Consider the following 18082-nt stretch of genomic DNA (forward strand, 5'->3'; position numbering starts at 1 on the left):
TGGAACAGCAACTTCCCTGGAAGAACCACCCTTGAGTGATTGTTTTTCCCTTGCAGCTCACATACCAGTGTCACGCAGGTGAAACCGTAGAGTGGCATCTGGTGTGTATCCTCTCTCTTGAGCAAAGGGACTCTTACTCCTAATGGGTGATATACTGGTCCATACAGGTGGCGACTAGGACATATCTTCTTTGAGTTCCTGGACCTCCTGGGACAGTTCCTCCACAGCCAAGATGAAGGAGGAAGTGACACGTGCTTTGTAATCCCGGAGTCTGTCAATCACATCCCCCACCATTGGTGCCTCTTCATCTTTTCAGGCCAGTTATGCCAGTGAGATTACATGCTGTGCTCCATACAAACATCTGCCACATGGGTCATGTGCACACTGGGCTTCACCCAGATCTTTGGACAACTGTTGATCGTCCAGGTCACCATAAATCACCTCAAGTACAGCTACTTCCCTCAGGTAATGGATACCTTTCTCCATGGCAGCCTATTTTCCTAAGCGATATATAACTTCTGCCTTGAAGGGATACCTTTCTTTCACACCAGACCAGAGTTGCCTCCAGAGGGTGGGGATGCTCTATCTTCTATCCAGGTGGACTCTGGGGTGCTTTCGCTGAACAGCATCCCGCACGTGAATAACACCTCTCTCTTCTGGGCCACCTCCTCAGTAATCTTATCTGTAATTTTGGGCTTAACGGTAAAGAAGAGGCCAATGATAGTTTTGGCTAACCTATTTGTTCTGACCAATATTGCCTGTGTTCTGCTGAACCTGGCTGTATTTGTAACGGGATGTCAAGGCATTCAGTTTGTGTCCAGTTTACCAAGATGCAATTTGGTGGATATGGGTGGAAAGAAGATCTGTTTCTGCTGCAAAGAACTCCATCTCGCTAAAAGCACAGAACAAGAGACTGTAATGAAGCTATGCCACGCAAAGGCATGCAATGCTTCTCACCTTCTTCTCAAGAAGGTTCTCTCTGGTCTTTGGGCCATGAGTGCTCTCACCACCACAGTCTGCTTGGTAGCAGCTGTCCTGCATTGCTTACAGATTGTTGCAGCAAGAAGATCCTGCATAGATGAATCTCAGCTTGAAGGCCAAGGTCACACTTTGGAGCCTGATGATTCTGCCTCACCTGTGCTGCCTCCCTCCTATTCTGCAACTGTTGGGGTTTAGCCAGCAACTCAGCCCCACACAGCTGCTCAATCCGTCCCCCACCAGCAGGATGGGGGGAGAGAATCAGAAGGGTAAAAGTGAAAGAAATAATGGGTTGAGATAAGAACACCTTAATAATTAAAATAAAACAATAAAACCACTAGTAGTAAAATGAAAAGGATAATAACAAGATAGGAAAAAGCCAGAACAGGATGAAGAAAAAATCAACAACCAAAACACACACCACCCCACAATACTGCATATCAACTGCCCCAGTCAATATATATTCATCATGGTGTCACATAGTATGGAGTGAACATCCCATTGGCCAGTCGGGGTCGGCCCCCTGGCTCTGGCCCCGCCCATCCCAGCTTATTGCCCAAGTGGCAGAGCACAGGAAGCTGGAAATGTCCCTGACCATCACAGGCACTACAGTGAAGAGAATTAACCCCTCTTCAGCCAAAACCAGCACAGATGCTGAGGGCTGTTCTCACTGATGTAGGAATCACTTGGTGAAAGAAAGATATATCACCATTACTGGAAGTATGTGGATCATTTACGCAGGCTAATGAGAAAAACAGGTCAGTGTGGATGAATATAAATTATTTTCCTAGAGAGTAAGGGTCTAACCAAAGGGGACTGACTTAGAAACAACAATCGTGAAGTTACTGACCAACTGGAATATCATAAAAAAGGATTAGTAAAACTGCATAAATCAGCGAAGCAAATTGCATCAGAAAACTAAACTCAAAAATATATGAAAGGGTTTTTATTTCTTTGGCTACTTTTATTCAGCATTCTGACAAACACTGCTTGTAAATGTGCTGCTGTTGGATCCCTAGGCAGTTGCTAAACCAGCCATGTCATAGAATGAGACATGGTTTTCACTCAAAACTAAGTACTTAATTTCTTCATATATCTTGAGTGACACCATGTGCCACTACCCTAGAAGTGAAGCCCTCCCTGGGGAGTTGCTTCTTTCTTTCAGCATGCTGAAGCCGGGGCCATGAAAGCATTTTCTTTAGCACCATCCCTTCAAGATCCTTTGCCTCCTTTGCCCTATACCAAAGCCAAATTCTAGTCTCCTCCCTGTGCTAAGGTAACTTGCATAGTTTTGCTGTAGTTCTGTTTCTGTTTTTTCTTTGCTGGGCTTTTGGCTGACTGATGGTTGTTTGGCTTTGGAAGATAGGGGAGACGATCTGGCTCAAGACTCCCAGTTACGACATTATCTGTGAGGAAGCTTCTGGAGTTGGAAGTTTTAAATATGTTTCCGCGAAAGCAATTGATTACCTGAGACTTGCATATGGACTTGCAGAAGAGAGGACGCTCAACTGCAACGCTTAATACTGAACTTGGGGCAAATGAGTATTTCTTTTAAGGCCAACGTGACAGTTCAGGCTCTTGCATATATGTATATCAGTAAATACCTGGGCTAAAGAAACACATCTCCACATACTGAAACGGAACAAACAAGCAAAAATAATACAAAGTAAGGCTACTGCATCATTCAGTGCACTTCCCACATTTGTTTTAATAATCATAGTTTGATTTCAATAACACTTACTATGCAAACTAACATACTCATTATTATATTCCATAAATTAAGGAAATGTGTTGCTAAAGAAATGCCAAGAGGTTGATCTGTGACTAGAAGAGACCACATGGAGAGCATCCTGCGTTTGCTAGCACGTATCCTATGGGGAATAAGGCAGAGTCTATACCATGGCAGCCTCGTAATAGATATTCCTGCTTCTTCAGGGCATGTCTTTTCTAAAACTGCGTTGCATTAGCAGAAAGAGCAGCCTTCATTAGTGTAATTGGGCAGCCATGAAAATTCAGGCATGAACATGAGGACAACAGATGAGGACAGCAGGCCCTTCACTGCCTGTAGCTGTGCACAGGCACAAGGAAAGAAAGAGGAGGAGGAGAATGCCTAAGCCCTCAGCCCATGGATAGCTCCAGGGACAAAATGCAGTATCTGGCCCGCCTATATGGCTATGATTTTCCTCTTGCCCTGGTAACATTACTACACTGGGGATCTCCATTGGGCTGGCCACATGAGCAGCCCAGTGAGGGCTATCACTTAGCAGCTTCTGCTCAAAGGTACGCTATTGCTGTGCAGGTAAAGGGCACCACTACCTGTGGTCAGTGTCATCCCATCAGTTTTTCTTCTGGGTCCTCCAACTGTCAGACCTCTTCCTCCCAGTGGCAGCTGCAGCCTCCTGTGCTGAGTCCCTCAGGCTGTGCCACTCTGGCTGAAAAAGAGGAAGATTTTAGTTTCCTGGACAACCTCTTCCTGAATGCAGTCTCAGAGCTCTCTGACGGAGCTCACCCAACATCAGGAGAGGAGCAAGAGCTGAGCGCTCACTCTGTAATGTGTTGGAAGGGACAGGGTTTGTATGGTGAATACCTGAAGCAGGCTGAGAGGTCTTGGTTTGAGGTGTGGGCCACCAAGGGGAGAAAACTACACCATGCTGATTTTGAAGTACAGTTTAAAAATTGCTGTTGGTTTTTGTAATTTGCCATGCTCTGCAGTGATTAGAGAGGTTTTGCCTAGGAGATTTGTTATTAAAACACTGGCCTTGAGTGTTATCAGTTACTTGGGTCTTGCATGGAAGCTGTTACTGTACTTCGGGTACCACCTCATGGAGACAATTAGCAATTATACCTCCTCCTCCTCTGAGAGGTTTTTATGGAGGAAACACAGAATGGCACCTTAGCTACCATCTTCTATAATGCGTCCTCCTTCATTACAACAACTTTTCAGTATCTTGAACATCCTTGGGTAGTTAAGAGATACCTGTTGGTATTGCTTTGGCAGATGGTTTCAGTTCTGTCTCAGGTTAATAAGCAACTTAAGAATATAATCCAGAGATCTGCCCCAAGGATCGATAGCTATGCGTGGCAGGGTATGTGGGATAGTATGGGCAAATGCCTAAGACGGTGGGCACCCCCAGTGTTGTGGGACTTCACCCCTGAACAAGTGCAGAATCCTGAAAAATGAGTAGAATATTTGGAGGACGTATGTTGTCACCCTGGCAATTCCAGAGAGATACAAATCACTGCAATGTGCTGGGGCCTGGCCCATGCCTATCGAGCCCTGTTTAACACTCTTCAGTACCCCAAAAGGGAAGAGAAGGCCTCTGGATCTAAATAGACAAAGACAAGGAAAGTGACAAGCACTGCGGCCACTCAAACCCCCACAACAGGCACTGCAGCTACTCCAACCCCGGTGACAAGCGTTGCAGCTGATTCTGAGGACCAACCTGTGCCAGTATCAGTCGCCCCTATACACAAGAATAAATCCTGGAAGAGAAAGTCAACTCGTTTAGAAAGAGATGATGGAAAGGCATGGGCTACCACTAGGAGAGGAGGAGGAAGAAGAGGAAGAACCCGTACAAGAAACGGAAACTACCCGATCCCTATCCTTGAGTGAGTTGTGGGATATGCAAAAAGATTTCGGGCGTTGTTCAGGTAGAGCACATTATCACCTGGCTTCTCCGATGCTGGGATAACGGGGCCAGCAGCCTGGAATTAGAGGGGAAGGAAGCCAAACAACTGGGATCCCTTTCTAGGGAAGGGGGCATTGACAAAGCACTTGGAAAAGGGACACAAGCGCTCAGCCTCTGGAGGCGACTCCTGTCCGGTGTGAGAGAAAGGCAGCCCTTCAAGGAAGATATAGTATATCGCCTAGGAAAATGGATGACTATGGAGAAAGGTATCCAGTACGTGAGGGAACTAGCCGTGCTTGAGGTGATTTATGGTGACCTGGACGATCAACAGTCATCCAAAGATCGAGGTGGAGCCCAGTGCACAAGACCTATGTGGCGGAAGTTTGTACGGAGCGCACCATCAACACATGGGAACTCACTGGCAGTAATGTCCAGGAAAGATGGCAAGGCACCAACGGTGGCAGAGGTGATTGATAGACTCTGGGATTACCAGGCAAATCTCTCTTCTTCCCTCCTCTCGGCTGTGGAGAAACTGTCCCGGGAGTTCCAGCAATTCAAAGAAGATATGTCCTACTCCCCACCAGTATGGACCAGTATCTCAGCCATTGGGAGTAAGTGTCCCTTTGCTCGAGTGACACGATACATATGACGGGGTATCCTATGGTTTTAACTGTGTGACCACGGAGATGACATGAGGAAGTGGGATGGAAAACCTACTTTGACCCTAGAGGCATGGGTATGTGAGCTGAAAGGGAAAAGAGTCACTCAGGGGGGTTTGTACAGGAAAGCTGCTGCTCCAGTTTCCAGTGAGCAATTCCTCAGACAGAGGAGTAGAAGTGCTGATTTTATTCCTGATCTTAACAGAGACATTTGTTATTCATATTTCTGGCCCAAGAGCTACTGCATCAACTATTTCTTGTTTAATCTGGTCAAAGGCTTGTCGTTGCTCTGGGCCCCATTTGAAATCATTCTTCTTCCAGGTCACTTGATAGAGAGGGCTTACGATCAGACTATAATCTGGAATATGCATTCTCCAAACACCCACAACACCCAAGAAAGCTTGTGTTTCCTTTTTGCTAGTTGGTGGAGACATGGCTGCTATTTTGTTGATCACATCCATGGGGATGTGACGACGACCATCTTGCCATTTGATTCCTAAGAACTGGATCTCTTGTGCGGGCCCCTTCACCTTACTTTGTTTTATGGCAAAACCAAATTACAGGAGGATTTGGACTATTTTCTCTCCTTTCTCAAAAACTTCTTCCGATGTGTTGCCCCACACAATGGTGTCATCAATGTATTGTAGGTGTTGTGGAGCTTCTCCCTGTTCCAGTACAGTCTGAATCAGTCCATGGCAAATGGTAGGGCTGTGTTTCCACCCCTGGGGCAGTCAATTAAAGGTGTACTGGACGCCCCTCCAAGTGAAAGCAAACTGTGGCCTGCACTCTGCTGCCAGAGGGATTGAGAAGAATGCATTAGCAATATCAATTGTGGCATACCACTTGGCTGCCTTTGACTCCAGTTCGTACTGATGTTTTTACCATGTCTGGCACCACAGTAGTCAATGGTGGAGTGACGTCATTCAGGCCACGACAGTCTAGTGTTAGTCTTCCCTCTCCATTACACCTCTGCCCTGGCCATATGGGACTGTTAAAGGGTGAGTGGGTCTTACTGATGACTCCTTGGCTCCTCAGTTGTTCAGTGAGTTTATGGATGGGGATCAGTCTCTGTTGGTGCGATATTGCCACTGGTGCACTGTTGTGGTGGCGATTGGCACCTGTTGTTCTTTGACCTTCAGCAACCCCACAACAGAAGGGTCCTTTGAGTGGCCAGGCAAGGTAGACAGCTGTTTAGGTTCCTCCGTCTCCAAGGCAGCTACATCAAAAGCCCACTTGTACCCTTTTGGGTCCTTGAAATACCCTCTCCTGAGATAGTCTATGCCAAGGATGCACAGAGCCTTGGGACCAATCACAGTGGGGTGCTTTGGCCACTCATTCCCAGTTAGGCTCACTTCAGCCTCCAATGCAGTTAGCTCTTGGGATCCCCCTGTCACTCCAGCAATTCTGATGGGTTCTGCCCCTATATAGTTTGATGGCATTAAGGTGCACTGTGCACCGGAGTCCACTAAAGCTTTGTACTCCTGTGGGTCGGACGTGCCAGGCCATCGGATCCACACAGTCCAGTAAGCCCGGTTATCCCTTTCTTCCACCTGGCTAGAGGCAGGGCCCCTCTAGTCCTGATCATGGCAGTCACAACTCACTTCCTGTAAATGTGAATGAGGAGTCCCTCTATTAGACTTAGAAATAAAATCAGCGCTTCTACTCCTCTGTCTGGGGACTTGCTTACTGGAAACTGGAACAGCAGCTTTCCTGGAAGAGCCTCCCTGAGTGACTGTTCTTCCTTGCTGTTCATGCACTCGTGCCTGTAGGGTTGAGGTAGGCTTGCCATCCCACCTCATCATGTCCTCTCCGTGGTCACACAGGTAGAACCATAGGGTGGCCCGTGGTGTGTATCCCCTTCTTTGAGCCAAAGGATGCTTATTCCTAACAGCTGAGACACTACTCTGTCGAGGTGGGGAGTAGGACAGATCTTCTTTGAGTTGCTGGAAATCTTGGGATAGTTTCTCCACCGCAGAGATGAGCGAGGAAGAGGGATTTGTTTCGTAATCCCGGAGTCTATAAATCACCTCCGCCACTGTTGGTGTCTCATCATCTTTCCAGGACATTACTGCCAATGAGTTTGCATGTGAAGATGGTGCGCTCCGTACAAACTTCCGCCACATGGGTCGTGTGCACCAGGCTTCATCTGGATCTTTGGATGACCGTTGATTGTCCAGGTCACCATAAATCACCTCAAGCACAGCTAATTCCCTTAGATACTGGATACCTTTCTCCATAGTTGTCCATTTTCCTGGGCGATATGTAACATCCTCTTTGAAGGGATACCTTTCCTTCACTCCGGACAGGAGTCGCCTCCAGAGGCTGAGGGCTTGTGTTTTTTTCCCAATTGCTTTGTCAACGTCCCCTTCCCCAGAAAGGGATCCCAATTGTTTGGCTTCTTTTCCCTCTAGTTCCAGGCTACTGGCCCCATTATCCCAGCATCAGAGCAGCCAGGTGACAATGTGATCAACAGTTGTCCAAAGATCCGGGTGAAGCCCAGTGCACATGACCCATGTGGCAGATGTTTGTACGGAGAACAGCATGTAATCTCATTGGCATAACTGGCCTGAAAAGATGAAGAGGCACCAATGGTGGGGGATGTGATTGACAGACTCCGGGATTACAAAGCACGTGTCACTTCCTCCTTCATCTTGGCTGTGGAGAAACTGTCCCAGGAGGTCCAGGAACTCAAAGAAGATATGTCCTAGTCGCCACCTGTATGGACCAGTATCTCACCCATTAGGAGTAAGTGTCCCTTTGCTCAAGAGAGAGGATACACACCAGATGCCACTCTAAGGTTTCACCAGTGTGACACAGGTATGTGAGCTGCAAGGGAAAACAATCACTCAGGGTGGTTCTTCCAGGAAAGTTGCTGTTCCAGTTTCCAGTGAGCAGTTCCCCAGACAGAAGAGTAGGAGTACTGATTTTATTTGTGATCTTAACAGGGCGAATTTTGATTTGCGTTTACAAGAATTGAGTAGCAAATACTTTGATCAGGAATAGAGGGGCCCTGCCTCCAGCCAGGTGGAGGAAAGGGACAACTGGCTTTACTGGACTGTGTGGATCCAATGGCCTGGCACATCTGACCCACAGGAGTATAAGGCTCTAGTGGATACTGGTGCACAGTGCACCCTAATGCCATCAAGCTATATAGGGGCAGAACACATCTGTATTTCTGGAGTGACAGGGGGATCCCAGGAGCTAACTGTATTGGAGGCTGAAGTGAGGCTAACCGGGAATGAGTGGCAAAAGCACCCCATTGTGGACTGGTCCAGAGGCTCTGTGCATCCTTGGCATAGACTACCTCAGGAGAGGGTATTTCAAGGTCCCAAAAAGGTACAGGTGGGCTCTTGGTGTAGCTGTCTTGGAGATGGAAGTAATGGAACAGCTGTCTGCCTTGCCTGGCCTCTTGAAGGACCCGTCTGTTGTGCGGCTGCTGAAGGTCAAAGAACAACACGTGCCGATTGCCACGGCAACAGTGCACCAGTGGCAGTATCGTGCGAACAGAGGCTCTCTGATTCCCATCCATGAGCTCATTCATTGACTGGAGAGCGAAGGAGTGATCAGTAAGACCCACTCACCCTTTAACAGTCCCATATGGCCAGTGCGGAAGTCTAATGGAGAGGGGAGGCTAACAGTAGACTATAGTGGCCTGCATGAAGTCACTCCACCGTTGAGTGCTGCTGTGCCGGACGTGCTAGAACTTCAATAAGAACTGGAGTCAAAGGCAGCCAAGTGGTATGCCACAATTGATATTGCTAATGCATTCTTCTCAATCCCTCTGTCAGCAGAGTGCAGGCCACAGTTTGCTTTCACTTGGAGGGGAGTCCAGTACACCTAGAATTGACTGCCCCAGGAGTGCAAACACAGCCCTACCACTTGCCGTGGACTGATTCAGACTGCACCGGAACAGGGTGGAGCTCCTGAACACCTTCAATACATTGATGACATCGTTGTATGGGGCAACAAAGAAGAAGACATGTTTGAGAAAGGGAACAATATAGTCCAAAGCCTTCTGAAGGCCTGTTTTGCCATAAAACAAAGTAAGGTGAAGGGACCCGCACAAGAGATCCAGTTCTTATAGGTGAAAGTGTAAGATGGGCCGCGTCAGATTGCAATGGGTGTGATGAACAAAATAGCAGCTATGTCTCCACCAACTAGCAAAAAGGAAACACAAGCTTTCTTGGGTGTTGTGGGTGTTTGGAGAATGCATATTCCAGATTATAGTCTGATCGTAAGCCCTCTCTATCAAGTGACCCGGAAGAAGAATGATTTCAAATGGGGTCGTGAACAACGACAAGACTTTGACCAGATTAAACATGAAATAGTTCATGCAGTAGTTGTCGGGCCAGTCCAGGCAGGACAAGATGTAAAAATGTGCTCTACACTGCTGCCGGGGAGAATGTCCCTACCTGGAGCCTCTGTCAGAAAGTGCTAGGGGAGACCCTTGGTCGATCCCTAGGGTTTTGGAGTCGGGGATACAGAGGGTCCGAAGCCCACTATAGTCCAAATGAAAAAGATATTGGCAGCATATGAAGGGGATTGAGCTGCTTCAAAAGTAGTTGGTACTGAAGCACAGCTGCTCCTGGCGCCCCGACTGCCAGTGCTGGGCTGGATGTTCAAAGGGAGGGTCCCCTCTACACATCATGCAAGTGATGCTACATGGAGTAAATGGGTTGCACTGATCACCCAGCGGGCTCGAGTAGGAAACCCCAGTCGCCCAGGAATCTTGGAAGTGATTACGGACAGGCCAGAAGGCAAAGATTTTGGTTTATCACCAGAGGAGGAGGTGACACAGGCTGAAGAAGCCCCACTGTATAAGAAACTGCCAGAAAAAAAGAAGCAGTATGCCCTGTTCACTGATGGGTCCTGTCATCTGGTGGGAGAACATCAGAGATGGAAGGCTGCTGTATGGATTGCTATACGACAAGTTGCAGAAACTGCTGAAGGAGAAGGTGAATCGAGCCAGTTTGCAGAAGTAAAGGCCATCCAGCTGGCCTTAGACATTGCCGAATGGGAAAAGTGGCCAGTGCTCTATCTTTATACTGACTCCTGGATGGTGGCAAATGCCCTGTGGGGGTGGTTACAGCAATGGAAGCAGAACAACTGGCAGCACAGAGGCAAACCCATCTGGGCTGCCACATTGTCGCAAGATATTGCTGCCCGGGTAGAGAACCTGGTTGTAAAGGTACGTCATGTGGATGCTCACGTCCCCAAGAGTCGGGCCACTGAAGAACATCGGAACAACCAGCAGGTAGATCAGGCTGCCAAGACTGAAGTGGCTGAGGTGGATCTGGACTGGCAACATAAGGGTGAAGTATTTCTAGCTCAGTGGGCCCCTGACACCTCAGGCCATCAAGGGAGAGATGCAACATACAGGTGGGCTCGTGATCGAGGGGTGGACTTGACCATGGACGCTATTGTACAGGCTAGCCACGAATGTGAAACGTGCCCTGCAATCAAGCAAGCAAAGCGGGTAAAGCCTCTGTGGTATGGGGGATGATGGCTGAAATATAAATATGGGGAGGCCTGGCAGATTGACTATATCACAGCCCAACAAACCCGCCAAGGCAAGTGCCATGTGCTTACAATGGTAGAAACATCGACTGGCTGGCTGGAAACATATCCTGTCCCCCACGCCACCACCTGGAACACTATCCTGGGTCTTGAATACAAACTCCTGTGGCGACACGGCACCCCAGAGAGAACTGAGTTGCACAATGGGACTCATTTCTGAAATAACCTCATAGACAGCTGGGCCAAAGAGCGTGGTATTGAGTGGGTGTATCACATCCCCTATCATGCACCGGCCTCTGGGAAAATCGAAAGATACAATGGACTATTAAAGACGAGACTGAGAGCAATGGGGGGTGGAACATTTAAAAGCTTGGATACACATTTAGCAAAAGCCACCTGGTTAGTCAACACGAGGGGTCTGCCAGGCGAGCTGGCCTGCCCAATGAGAACGCTTACATACTGTGGAAGGGGATAGAGTCCCTCTAATGCACGTAAAAATTATGTTGGGGAAAACAGTCTGGGTTATTCCTGCCTCAGGCAAAGGCAAACCCATTTGTGGAGTTGCTTTTGCTCGAGGACCTGGGTGCACTTAATGGGTGATGCGGGAGGATGGAGGAGTCCAGTGTGTACCTCAAAGGGATTTGTCTTGGGTGAAAACAGCCAATTAACTAAATGGTATGCTGTTAATTGCTATATAATGTTGTATGTCAACACTACTATGGTTGCTATATTCCATATCAATGGTATCATGGTGGGAATCTTTCACTGAACCAAGGAAATTGCAGCGGTGATAGAGCAAGGACTAACAGCGCAGCGGTGAAGGAGCAAGGACTGACTTCAGCATGCAATAATCCAACGCCATACACACCATCTCTCTGAAAGACTCGTACAATAGATGGAACCCAAAGTCATGGACTAAATGAAACACAATGGACATTTCACAGATATTTTACAGGGGTTTTCCATTGATGAGGGGAATGATAATTGCAATCAGTATATTCTATTAAAGGATGAGAGGGCGGCTAGGGGTTATTGAAATTGTATTGGACAGTATGGGACCTGAGAATGACTTAAATGATATGGAATTGGGGTGGATACTGTCATGGTTTTATCTGGGATAGAGTTATTTTTCTTCACTGTACCTGCCACAGTGCTGTGCTTTGGCCTTAGTATGAAAACAACATTGATAACACACTGATGTTTTAGTTGTTGCTAGGTAGTGCTTATACTAGTCAAGGACTTTTCTAGCTTCCCATGCTCTGCCAGGTGCAAAATAATCTGGGAGGGGAGGTGGCACAGCTAAGAGAGCGGATTGAAACTGGCCAAAGGGATATTCCATATTATGTAACGTCAGGCCCAGTATGTTAACTGGGAGGGGCTGGCCAGGGGAGGGAGGCAGCAATCACAGCTCGGGGACGGGCAGCGTCGTTCCGAAGTTGGTGAGCACTTGTATCGGTTGTGTTTTTGGTTTTTCCCCTTTTTCTTTTCCTTATATTATCATTATTGTTATTATTATCATAATCACTATTATCATTATGATTTTATTTTAATTAGTAATCTGTTCTGATCTCAACCTACAAATTTTTTATGCTTTGCTCTTCCGATTGTCTCCCCTGTCCCACAGGGGTGGGGGGAGTGAGCGAGCGACTGCGTGGTGTTTAGTTGCCGAGTGGGTCTGAATCACGACAGGAATTAGTATGGTTATGTAAGCCGCATAAGTTTTGTACTCTTGGTGGTACGGATTTATTGATACTGAACTCGGATACTGGCTTGTTCCCATTGAATTTGGATATACCCATCAGGTGTTGTAAAACTGATAACTAAGTATGAATGAGCTGAGTTAACTCTGGTGTGATTGGTGAATGAACGAGTGACTGAGATGCAGCATAGCTGCAAAGCGAGTGTGGAGTTCTGACCCTTGGTTCTGCTATCCTGCCAGGGGTAATACTGCAACAAAGCGATTGTTAACTTTATTACGGACCAATAGTGTGCCATCTATGTACACGTTGTCATCTTGTGTGCCTCGTAAATAAGAAAATGGAATGGAGGGAAATCAGAGCAGCGAAATTCCAAAGAAAAGCCCCCTAGGATGTATCCTATCACACTGGAAAGATATAGGGGGACCGCCGGGTGGGAGTGTGAATAAGAAAACACTGTATTGTGGCTGATGATGTTTTTTAAAGGGAAGAAAGAATGTGGGATGAGGTTATGTATGCAGATATGTTTTCCACTTTGCAGAATCATCCGGAGTGGCAGAGAGATTGTGGTATTAATATTCCACCAGAAGATGCCCTGGTTTTATCTTCAAAAAAAGAAAAGAGAAGTGAAAAGAAGGAGCGGGAGAAAATAAGGAGATGCTGTTCAGCATGTAGTATTGGGCAGAGGTGTTTGAAAACAGTAAACCCTAGAAAGAAGTGAGAGGAGATAGAGGATCAGCCTGAAGATTTGGGGTTATCCCCCGCTTAGTAACAAAGTTGCCTCTCCCACACCCACCACTTTTGAAACAGACAGTAGTAGTGAGGAGGAGGGAGCGATGACTAGTTTTACTCCGGTCACAGCACGAACTCGGAGTAAAACTCAGAAGGCTCCCCAACTCCTAGCCCCATTGCAAGAGGTAATGGGGGTAGGAGGTCCAATCAGAGGAAAAGTACCCTTCTCCACTACTGATTTAGATGCCTGGAGAGAGGTAGCTAGGGGATACCGGGATGACACCTCTCGAGTGGCAAAACGATTTGAATTAAGAGTAAAAAAACCAGGACCCCGATTGGAGAGATGTAGATTTGATTTTGGGGGAAATGATGGAAACAGAAGAACAATTAGTATTAAAAACTGCACAAACTCATGTGCAGGCCCAAATTACTGGGGGAACCTTACAAGGGAATGTGGACGATTACATTCACCTGACGGACCCACATTGGGCCCCCAATGACGGGCGTGATGATAGATTATTAAAAAGATACCGAGATTGGATAAAATTTGGCTTAGAAAATGCAATTCCAAAAGCTGTAAATTGGTCAGCATTATATGCTGCCAAACAGGGTCAGAAAGAGACCCCTCCTGAATTTTTGGATCATCTGAGAAATGCCATGTGAAAACACACTACCCTAGATCCCTCCTCGGATGTGGGACAACAACAACTTGTTTCTCTATTTTTGGGGCAATCGTCTACAGCTATAAGAAAGAAGCTACAGAAGTGAAAAGAACTGGAAATAAGAAGCTTAGAGAAATTGCTTGAGGAGGCGTGGAGAGTTTTCAGGAATCGGGAGAATGCCGATAGAGGAAAATTGACAAAAGTGATGGCGACAGCTACGGTGGCAGCCTTGGAACAGAGAGGAATGGTAAACAGAGGAGGATTGAAAGGACGAGGAAAGGGAAGGCCCTTTGGAAATAGAGGGGGACTGGGAAAGAATCAGCGTGTGTATTGTTGGGAGGAAGGACATTGGAAAAATGAATGCCTCTGCTTTTCTAACTGCATCTCTGCACACTCTGGCAATGCCCTTGTAGCTCTCGATGGATAATCCTCCACTTCTCCATCTCTGGTAGGCTTACCTTTTGGATTTGAGTAGACCCGGGAGGTCTTGGTTGAGCCATGGGGGCCTCTTGCTCCGCTTACTTCCTTTTCCTTTGTAGGGGATGAATTGGCTTTGTGCTTCCAAGAGAGAGTTCTCGAAGAATTCCCAGCACTCACTAGCTCCTTTGTCTTGCATGGAAGCTTCCCATTGAATCCCTCCCAACTGAGCCCTGAGTGAACTGAAATTTGCTCTCCTAAAATCCAGAACCCTTGTCTTAGGGGTGACCTTCAGCACGCTCAGCAGGATCCTGAACTCCACAATATTGTGGTCACTGCAGCCAAGGCTATCACTAACCGAGATATTACAAAGCAGGCTTTCTCGGTTTGTGAATAGCAAGTCCAGCAGTGCCTCATTCCTGGTTGGCACATCTAACATTTGTATCAGGAAACAGTCCTCTATACATTCCAGGAACTTGGTGGATGACATGCGAGCTGCCGTATTGTTCTTCCAGCAGATGTCTGGGTAGTTGAAGTCACCCATCAGGACCAGGTTCTGTTGGCCAGAAGCTTGCTTTAGTGCCCCAAATATTGCTTCGTCGGCTTCGTCATCGTGGTTAGGAGGTCGGTAGCAGATGCCCACTGTGAGGTCCTGCTTGGAGATGACCCCTTTGACTTTAACCCAGAGGCATTCGATAGAGCAGTCGCAATCAACATAGTTGACTTTGATACATTCAAGGTGTTCCTTGATGTAGAGTGCAACTCCTCCACCTCTTCTACCCTGCCTGTCCTTACGAAAGAGCCTGTAACCGTCCATTGCGATCCCCCAGTCAGTTGAGTTGTCCCACCATGTTTCAGTTACTCCTATGATTCAGTTACTACCCTTCTGAGTGGGCACAGAGCGCCAGTTCGTCCTGTTTGTTTCCTAGACTGCGTGCATTTGTAGACATACACTTGAGCTGATTACTCTTCTGTTTCACCTCTTGGGAGACAGCTAAGGACCCTTTACCACCACACTGCTTGGCCTGACTTACTCCCCAGTTGGACGTGCTGGCGTGAGTGTTTTCGCAACGGATCCCACCCGCCAAGTCCTTCAGTTTAAAGCCCGCCTCACCAAGTTAGCCAGCCTACTGCTGAAGATTCCCTTACCCCTTTCAGACAGATGGATTCCATCCCTCCCTAGCATGTCGTTGTCATTGAAGAACACCCCATTGTCATAAAAGCCAAACCCCTCCCGGTGGCACCAGCCACGTAGCCAGGAGTTGATATACATTATGCGCCTGTTTCTGGCTGCTCCCTTCCCTCGAACTGGCAAAATGGAAGAGAAGATCACTTGGGCGCCAATGTTTTTCACTTGCTTCCCCAGGGCTCAAAAGTCTCCCTTGATTCTACCCAGGTTATGGCTCTCAGTGTCATTCATGCCTACGTGAAATTGTAATAGTGGATAGTAGTCTGTTTTCCTGATGAGTTGTGGCACCCTCTCGGCAACGTCCCAAAGCCCAAGGAGACCCCGCAGACCTTGATAGATGAAACAGAAGTCGACTGACGGGGACCTGGGGCATCTACCCTAGCAGATCCACTGGTTAAAATAAAGCTAGCGAGACGAGAGAGAGAGAGGTAGAATTCTTAGTAGATACAGGTGCTTCTTTCTCTGTTTTGAATCCAGAAATGATAGCTATAAGTAAAGATTTTGTGAATGCAATAGGAGCTACTGGCCAACAGGAAAGGGCATTCTTTTTGAAGCCGCTCAAATTTAAATTAGGAAAGCGGATTGGAATACACCGATTTCTATATTTACCAAAATCAACCAAGCCATTATTGGGTTGGGATTTATTGGAACAACTGGAAGCAGAAATAGCCTTTAAACAGGGAAACATGGAACTAAAAGTAAAAGAGATCCAAATAACTGAAATTTTAAGTTTGGCCGTAATGCACCCTGAAAAGCCCACTGTATCGGTGCCCGAAATTGAAGAGATTATCAGTCAGGTATATCCAGGATTATGGGCTGCGGGAGCCCCAGGGAGGGCAAAGAATGCCATTCCCATAGCAGTAGAACTTAAAGAAGGGATAAGCCCAGCATGACAAAAACAATACCCCTTGAAGTTAGAACACCGGAAGGGAATAGAAGGACCGATTAATAATTTTGTACAGCACGGGCTATTAATAGGATGTGAACCAGAATATAATACCCCTATATTACTGGTAAAAAAGCCGGATGGAACTTATCGGGTAGTACAAGATTTAAGAGAAGTGAACAAAATTATTAAGGACCTACACCCTGTGGTAGCTAATTCTCATACCTTACTTACTAAATTATGGGATAATCAAGTATGGTTTACAGTAGTGGATTTAAAGGACGCATTCTTCTGTTTGCCTTTAGCCAAAGAAAGTCAAAATATATTTGCATTTGAATGGGAAATCCCTACCACTGGTAGGAAAACTCAGCTTACCCTGGACAGTGTTACCCCAAGGTTTTAAAAATAGTCCAACAATCTTTGGAGAACTTGAAACATGGGATCCTCCCTCCAGGGAAGGAGTCCTTTTACAGTATGTGGACGACTTACTAATAGCAACTGAAACAAAACCTGACTGTATACAATGGACTACCAGTTTGTTGACCTTCTGGGGACTAAATGGGTATCGAGTCTCTCAACAGAAAGCTCAGGTGGTGCGGCAACAAGTAACCTACCTTGGATATGAAATATCTGGAGGACAGCGGGAACTATGAAGAGAATGAAAAGAAGCCATCTGCAGAACCCCCCTCCCTCAGACGGTAAAAGAACTCAGGATCTTTTTGGGAATGTCAGGTTGGTGCCGGTTATGGATTTATAATTATGGAATAATAGGAAGACCTTTGTACGAACTTTGGAAGAACAACCCCACTCGATTAGCCTGGTCCAAAGCAGCTCAAAATGCATTCAAGACACTTACAAAGGAACTAATGAAGGCCCTGGCCCTGGGCCTACCTGATGTGACTAAACCTTTCTGGCTGTTTTCCCATGAAAGACAAGGTATAGCTCTGGGAGTCCTAGCTCAACGGCTAGGACCCTACAGAAGGGCTGTGGCCTATTTTTCTAAACAGCTTGACGAGGTAAGCAAGGGGTGGCCAGGGTGCCTGCGAGCTGTGGCGGCTGTGGTCTTGAATATTCAGGAGGCCCGGAAATTCACCTTAGGTCAAAAGAGCACAGTACTGGTTTCACACACAGTATCACCTGTGTTGGGACAGAAAGGGAATCACTGGCTTTCCCCATCCCGTTTTCTACAATACCAGGCCATTTTAATTGGATTGGATGATGTTACTGTTGAAGTAACCAATGTTATGAACGCAGCTTCTTTCCTCAGCGGAGTGACTTCTGAACCGTTAACACATGATTGCCTTGAAACTATAGAGACTGTGCACTCCAGTAGACCAGATTTGAAAGAACCACCTCTGGAAGATGCACAAGATTCCTGTTTCACGGACGGAAGCATCTTTGTCCGACGAGGTATTTGAAAGGCCGGATATGCAGTGACAACAGCGAACGAAATAACTGAATCTCAATCACTACCTGCTGGAACATCAGCTCAAAAGGCTGAAATTATCGCCCTGACGAGGCCCCTGGAGCTGGCAAAAGATTAAAAAAAAAAATATATGGACAGATTCCCAATACGCCTTTGGAGTTGTCCATGCTCATGGAGCAATTTGGAAAGAACGAGGGCCACTAACTACACAAGGAAGGCAGATTAAGCACGCTGAGGCAATCCTGTGCTTATTAGAAGCAGTCCGATTGCCGACCAAAGTCGCCATCACG

This window comes from Phalacrocorax aristotelis, chromosome W (genome assembly GCF_949628215.1).
Source record: "Phalacrocorax aristotelis chromosome W, bGulAri2.1, whole genome shotgun sequence".
Lineage (NCBI taxonomy): Eukaryota > Metazoa > Chordata > Aves > Suliformes > Phalacrocoracidae > Phalacrocorax > Phalacrocorax aristotelis.